The sequence below is a fragment of the Ovis canadensis genome, chromosome X, assembly GCF_042477335.2.
Source record: "Ovis canadensis isolate MfBH-ARS-UI-01 breed Bighorn chromosome X, ARS-UI_OviCan_v2, whole genome shotgun sequence".
NCBI lineage: Eukaryota > Metazoa > Chordata > Mammalia > Artiodactyla > Bovidae > Ovis > Ovis canadensis.
Window position 1 is genome coordinate 156902 of NC_091727.1, and position 8523 is coordinate 165424.

Sequence of the window (8523 nt, forward strand, 5' to 3'; positions counted from 1 at the left end):
CCAGTGGGTGATGTCTGAATCCCATGGGTGATGGCTGTATCTGGTGAGTGGTGCCTATATCCAGTGGGCAATGACTGTACCTGGTGGGTGAAGCCTGTATCTTATTGTTGATGCCTATATCAGGAGGGTGGTGCCTGTGCCCAGTGGGTGATGCCTGTATCTGGACGTCGGTATCTGGTGAATGATCCTGTATCTGGTGAGTGGTGCTCACATCCAGTGGGTGGTGCCTGTATCCAGTGGGTGATGAATGTAAATGGTGGGTGACATCTGTACCTGGTGAGTGACATCTGTACCTAGTGAGTGACATCTGTATCTGGTGGGTGACATCTGTATCTGGTGGGTGATGTCTGTACCTGGTGGGTGATGTCTATCTGGACGTCTGTATCTGGTGAGTGACACCTGTATCTGGTGATAATGTCTGTGTCTGGTGGTGACATCTGTGTCTGGAGGTGACGTGTATATCTGTTGGGTGATGTCTGTACCTGGTGGTGACATCTGCGTCTGGAGGTGATGTGTGTATCTGTTGGGTGATGTCTGTACCTGGTGGTGACGTCTGTGTCTGGAGGTGATGTGTGTCTGGTGGGTGACGTCTGTATCTACTGGTGACGTTCATGTCTGGAGGAGGTGACTTGTGTATCTGGTGGGTGATGTCTGTACCTGGTGGTGACGTCTGCATCTGGAGGTGACGTGTATCTGGTGGGTGATGTCTGTATCTAGTTGTGACGTCTGTGTCTGGAGGTGATGTGTGTATCTGGTGGGTGATGTCTGTACCTGGTGGTGACGTCTGTGTCTGGAGGTGACGTGTATCTGGTGGGTGATGTCTGTATCTAGTTGTGACGTCTGTGTCTGGAGGTAATGTGTGTGTCTGGTGGGTGACGTCTGTATCTACTGATGACGTTCACGTCTGGAGGAGGTGACTTGTGTATCTGGTGGGTGATGTCTGTACCTGGTGGTGACGTCTGCGTCTGGAGGTGATGTCTGTATGTGGTGGTGATGTTCATATCTGGAGGAGATGACCTGTGTATCTGGTGGGTGATGTCTGTATCTGGTGGGTGATGTCTGTACCTGGTGGTGACGTCTGCGTCTGGAGGTGATGTGTGTGTCTGGCGGGTGACGTCTGTATCTACTGGTGACGTTCATGTCTGGAGGAGGTGACTTGTGTATCTGGTGGGTGATGCCTGTATCTGGCGGGTGATGTCTGTATCTGGCGGGTGATGTGTGTATCTGGTGGGTGATATCTGTATCTGGTGGTGATGTCTGTATCTGGTGGTGACGTCTGCGTCTGGAGGTGACGTGTGTTTCTGGTGGGTGACGTCTGTATCTAGAGGTGACGTCTGCGTCTGGAGGTGATGTCTGTATCTGGTGGTGACGTTCATGTCTGGAGGAGGTGATGTCTGTATCTGGTGGGTGATGTCTGTGCCCACAGGCGATGCCTCTACCCTGTGATGCCCGTGTCTGATCAGGGTACCAGTGCCTGGCAGGGTGTTCTGGTGTGAAGGTAGGGATGTCTAGGCAGGTGCAGCCCCCTGTGCCCCAAACTCTCCGGAGGTTCTGTAGCTTCAGCATCACTGCCCGGCCCACTCCACCCTCCAGATCTCTCCAGTGTGAGTGCTAAGTCCCGCGGTCACACCACACTGTGTGTGGGGGTCTTCTGTTTTTGCTGAGCTCCATGGAACGTTCAGAGCTTGAATCAGAGTCCCCTAGGGGGCAGGTGGGTCTGGAGGGGAATTCAGAGCTCGAGTGTCAGGGTTGCTTGGAGAACAGGCTCAAGCCAGACTGGCTGGGAAGGTCACCTCCTGCGGGCAGCGTGGTGGGAACCAGGGCTGTGCCAAATGCACGTGGGGTGTTCACGGCTGAGGGTCCTGGACCTATGGTGGTTGAGGAGGTGGGTCAGCTGGTGAGGGGTGTCCAGCGCCTCCAGGCCTGGCCTCTCAGCACTGAGTGTCATGGGGCTCAAGACGCTCTGTCCAGGGCAGCAGGACACACGCATGTCAGAGGAAAGTGCCAGGTTCTTGACTTATGGGCTTGTGCAGCTTGTACACGGACAAAGAAGTGCGAAGGGGAACGTGTAGGATGGCATACACAGCCACACAAACACACACACACGCCTGTACACGTGTGCAGATTCACACAGACGTACTGACCCCCATCTGCACACACACACACAGACACACTCACACAAATACACACACACGCCTGTACACATGTGCAGATTCACACAGACGGACTGACCCACATCTGCACACACACACACAGACACACTCACACAAATGCACACACACACACGCCTGTACACATGTGCAGATTCACAGACGTACTGACTCCCATCTGCACACACAGACACACTCACACAAATACACACACTCACCTGTACACGTGTGCAGATTCACACAGACATACGGACCCACATCTGCACACAGTCATACAAACACACACTCCTGTAAATGTGCACATTTACCCAGATGTACTAACCCACAAATCCATGAACACACACACACTCAAACACACACAACTCTACACATGTGCACACTCACCCAGACAGACCAACCCACATCTGCACACAGATGCATGCACACACACTCACACACACGTGTGTCTGTACGCACGTGCAGATTAATGCAGACATACTGACCCACACCTGCATGAAAACATGCACACACACACTCATACAAATACCTATACACGTTTGCACACTCACCCAGACGTACCTATCCACATCTCCACACACACAGACACACACACACACACACACACTCCTGAACAAATGTGCACACTCACCCAGATGTACCAACCCACATCTCCACATGCACACACACATATACACACACAGACACCTGTACACATGTGTACACTTACCCAGATTTACCAACCCAAATCTGCAGGCACACACACACAGACACACAGTCACACAAACACACACATCTGTACACACATGCACATTCACCCAGACATGCCGACCCACATCTGCACAAACACACACAGCTACACACACACACACACACTCGTGTATAGATGTGCACATCATTCGCCCATAGCGACCCACATCTGCGTACAGACACGTGGACACACACATGCACACCCACCTCTATGTCCATACACGCAACTCACCCGCACATAAACACACTGTACACAGCTCTCACCTGCTCACACCCACATGTACACACCCATGCCTACACACTCACCTCTGCACATATACACACCCACATACCCACAGTTCTACATACACATAGACAGCCCTGCACCTACACTCACCCGCACGCACACGCAAATCCATATCCAGACACGCAGCACACATGGCCATAGCCCACACCTGCACACATGCAAGCGTACACACACCCACACACATGTGCACACACTTCTGCATCCTGCACACGCACACACCCCCTTATGCCCCCATCCCCACACACCCTCCACAGTGCCTGGCCTGTCTGCCGGGTTACCGAGGCGGAGCTGATGGCAGGGGCCAGGAAGGGGATGGCTCTGCTCCCTGGGATGCCCCCTCCTCCCCGGGATGCCCTCTGCTCCCCGGAACACTCTGTCCTCCCCAGGACGCCCCGCATCCCTGGGACACCCCCTCCTCCCCATGACGCCCCTCCTCCCTGGAACACTCTGTCCTCCCCAGGACGCCCCATCCTCCTCAGGACGCCCCCGGCTTCCCAGAACGCTTTGTCCTCCCCGGGATGCCCCATCCTCCCCAGGGTGCCCCCTCCTCCCCGGAACACTCTGTCCTCCCCAGAACACTCTGTCCTCCCCGGAACGCCCCCTCCTCCCATGGATGCAGAGAAAGGAGTCACCAGCTGCCCCCTCCTGTGGCCAGGACGGTCTGCAGCAGCCAGAATCACTGAATCCCCACCTGCCCTCACCTCAGGCCAGTGGTGACCACAGAACAGCCTGCTCAGTCACGAGGTGGCCCCGTCCATGGTGAGTCCCCTGTATCCACAGCCCTACTTGTGGATCAATGAGAGTTGCGAGCTTCAAACAGGCTTGGAGAGGCAGGTGACTGGTGTGTGTCCGTGGGCACCCGTGTGACACGTGCGAGCCACACTTGTGTCTCCAACAACAAGCGGTTACCCCTGTGGATGAAGAGATAAATGCTCTGTGGCATTTTCCCTTTGGTCTCCCCGCTGGAACTCAGAGTGATAATTCTGGCATCTTTCTGCGTGTGTAAAAGGTTCTGATGCTGTTAGACTTCCATGCTTTATGTCGGAGACTAGTGTGGAGTTTTTGAAACATCTTGTCTTTCCATAGCTTACTGTAGCACGGCCCATGAGGCGAAAACTACTAATTAATTTTTCATGAAAAAATAAAAAATATATAAAGGAAAGAATTGAAAAGAGAGGAAATCATAACACAAATACTTTTGTGCATTTTGCTGGAATTTTTTTTCATGGTCTTCACTTTTTAAAAAAAATTGCAGGGTTGTTTCTGACAACCTAGAATGGGTGAGCAACATTCTCAGCGTTGCACAAGTGGGTCTGACTCAGGCTTCATTAGTCCCAAAGAGGGTAAGCTTGGCTGGTGTAAATGGCTCTGGAGAGACAACACAGAACACACACACAGGTGCACACACAGGTGCACACACACGTGCACACTTCTAGGCAATAGAAACACATGCACACACACACACGCACACATGCATGCACATGCACACACACGCACACACGCACACATGCACACTTCTAGGCAATAGAAACACGTGCACGCACACGTACACACATGCACACACACATGCACACATGCGCACTTCTAGGCAATAGAAACACATGCGCGCACACACACATGCACACACGCACACACACGCACACACACACACGCACACATGCGCACTTCTAGGCAATAGACACACGTGCCCGCCGAGTTTCATTCTCGTCTGTTCTGCTGTTTTGTTCTCTGTCCGTGTGTCCATCCATTCCGCCGTCCATCAGCGTTTGTTCCTGTCCTCCCTGCCTTGTGTCGTCTACCACTGAGGCGTCCATGCATCACATGTACTATCTACCTACCCACCTCTGATCGTCACCAACCTAGGTCTATTATATATCTATCTACCTAACTAGGAAGGTGGTTCTAAGCCTTTAATAAGTGCTAAAGAATCCACCTGCAATGGAGGAGACCCAGGTTTGATCCCTGGGTCAAGATCCGCTGGAATGGCAGAGGAGGGCACGGCAGCCCACTCCAGTGTTCTTGCCTGGAGAATCCCACGGACAGAGGAGCCTGGTGGGCTACAGCCCGTGTGGTCGCAGCAAGTCGGACACGACTGAGCGACTAGCACCTTCAGTTTTTTTTCTTGTCCCTGCGTATCTATTATCTTTCATCTATCTGTGCTATTATCTCTCACCTCTATGTCTAATATCAGTCCATCCGTCCACTGCCTATCCATCTATTATCTATCACCTGTAACCGGACAAGGGCATGGCAACCCACTCCAGTACTCTTGCCTGGAGAACCCCATGGACGGAGGAGCCTGGCAGGCTGCAGTCCGTGGGGTGGCGAAGAGTCAGACACAACTGAGCAACTTCACTTTCGCCTTTCCCTTTCATGCACTGGAGAAGGAAATGGCAACCCGCTCCAGTGTTCTTACCTGGAGAATCCCAGGGACGGGGGAGCCTGGTGGGCTGCCGTCTGTGGGATCGCACAGAGTCAGACACGACTGAAGCGACTCAGCAGCAGCAACAGCAACGTCCTCCTTTGTCTAAGTTAAGGGTTTTTTGGTCCACCTTATAGTTTGTCTTCGATTAGTACTTTAATACCTGTGGTCTGACAGTTTCTGTTTGCCAGGCCTTTGTCTTTTCTCGCTGAAACTGTGAAATCTGTTTGTTTTAGGTGTGTTTCCCACGTAATTCCTGCAGCTGGATATTGCTTGATAACGCGACGTGGAAAAAGCCTTTCCGTTTTAATAGGCAAGTGAAACCTTTCACGTTTACTGAGATAACGATCCTTTTGATTTCAATTCGTTTTACTTTATAACCTCTGTTCATACCATGCTGTTATTTACTGATTCTTTCAGTATTTGATGAGTCCACATGGTATGCGGGTCAAGAAGCAACGGTTAGAACCAGACATGGGACAAGGGACTGATTCAAAATTGGGAAAGCCGCACAACAAGGCTGTACACTGCCGCCCTGCTTATGTAACTTCCACGCAGAGTGCCTCATGCAAAATGCAGGGCTGGGTGAAGCACAGGCTGGAATCGAGACTGCCGGGAAAAATGCCAACAACCTCAGACATGCAGATGACACCACCCTTACTGCAGAAAGTGAAGAGGCACTAAAGAGCTTCTTGATGAAAGTGAAAGCAGAGAGAGAAAAACCTGGCTTAAAACCCAACATTCAGAAAATGAGGATCATGGCCTCCAGTCCCATTGTTTCATGGCAAATAGATGGGGAATCAAAGGGAAGTTTCTCTCACTAAAGTGAGAGGCTTTAGTTTCTTGAGCTCCAAAATCCCTGCGGATGCTGACTGCAGCCATGAAATTAAAAGATGCTTTCTCCTTGGAAGAAAAGCTATGACCAACCTAGACAGCATATTAAGAAGCAGAGACATTACTTTGCAGACAAAGGTCTGTCTAGTCAAAGCTATGGTTTTTCCAGTGGTCATGTGTGGATGCGAGAGTTGGTTCATAAGTGACGTGACAGAGGATGAGATGATTGGATGGCATCACCGACTTTATGGACACGAGTTTGAGCAAGCTCCGGGAGGTGGTGCTGGACAGGGAGGCCTGGCGTGCTGCAGTCCACGGGGTCGCAGAGTCGGACACGACTGAGCGACTGAACAACAGCGAAACAGCAACACTGTTGTTAATTCTTTTCCTCTGACATTTAGGGAGCTGTGTCTTTGTTCTGGGGCTTGCCTTTCTGTTCATACCTTTTAGGGTCCCCTCATTTGCTATCTTATCCTCTTCCTCTCTCATCTGTCAGTTTAAGTGGCTGAAGAGACACACGGTTTTCTGCCTTATATGCATGAGAAAAGTCTAAAAGGTGTTGTCAGAACTGGTCTCTTCTCCAGCCTCCAGGGGACACTGCTTCGTCTTTTCTCTGAACTCCTGCCTTCCTCTTACCAGGACCCTTGCAGTGGCCCTGGGCTCTCCCAGAGAACTCAGGAAAATTCCTAAACACAAGATCCTCCACTTAATCACAATTGCACAGTCCCTTTCACCATATACCTTAAGATATTCACAAGTTCCAGGTTGGGACATGGACATCCTTGCGGACATTGCTCTGTCCACCACACAGGGGACCAGGAGGTGGACTTCCTTCAGTTCAGTTCAGTCATTCACTTGTGTCTGACTCTTTGCGACCCCACAGATTGAAGTACGCCATGCTTCCTGTCCATCACCAACTCCCAGAGCTTGCTCAAACTCATGTCCATTGAGTCAGTGACGTCATCCAGCCATCTCAGCCTCTGTCGTCCCCTTCTCCTCCCGCCTTCAATCTTTCCCCGCATCAGGGTCTTTTCCAGTGAGTCAGCTCTTCGCATCAGGTGGCCAAAGGATTGGAGTTTCAGCTTCAGCATCAGTCCTTTCAATGAATCTTCAGGGCTGATTTCCTTTAGGATTGACTGGTTGGATCTCCTTGCAGTCCAAGGGACTCTCAAGAGTCCTCTCCAACACCACAGTTCAAAAGCATCAATTTTTCAGCGCTCAGTTTTCTTTATAGTCCAACTCTCACATCCATACATGACCACTGGAAAAACTAGCTTTGACTAGACGGACCTTTGTTGGCAAGGTAATGCCTCTGCTTTTTAATGTTGGTCATAACGTTTCTTCCAAGGAGCAAGTGACTTTTAATTTCATGGCTGCAGTCTCCATCTGCAGTGATTTTGGAGCCCAAGAAACAAAAGTCTCTCACTGCTTCCATTTTCTCCCCATCTATTTGCCATGAAGTGATGGGACCAGATGCCATGATCTTAGTTTTCTGAATGTTGAGCTTTAAGGCAACTTTTTCACTCTCCTCTTTCACTTTCATCAAGATTCTCTTTAGTTCTTCCTCACATTCTGACATAAGGGTGGTGTCATCTGCATATCTGAGGTTATTGATATTTCTCCCGGCAATCTTGATTCCAGCTTGTGCTTCATGCAGCCCGCAGACCTTGGGGATATTATTCTGACCACCACAGGGGAAAGAAGACCTTCCCAGTCTACCTGTGAGGCTCATAAAACTTTGCCCACTGACGTCCCCCAAACCCCTCCCCAAACCAAACCAAACCCCTTCATATACCAAGATTAGTGAGGGCTGAAACTCTCCAAGGCTGCCCCTTTTTAGAGTGATGAGCAGAAAACCTTCAGGCACTTTTCACAAAAGTCAGAAACGTATTAATTTTTCAGAGGCTCATGAGTCCAAAATGGCTGCTCCAATTTGCTTCACACGTCTCAGCCCGAGATGAAGCCAGAAACTTTCTGGCTCAGGGAGGTATTTCATCAGAGTCAGAAGGTCGAGTGAGGGTCTGAGTGCCAAGGACTGGGAACAGAGGCAGGTGTCTGTCCTCATAATGAGCTGCTACCCTCTCCGCGGGGCCAGGTGGATGAAG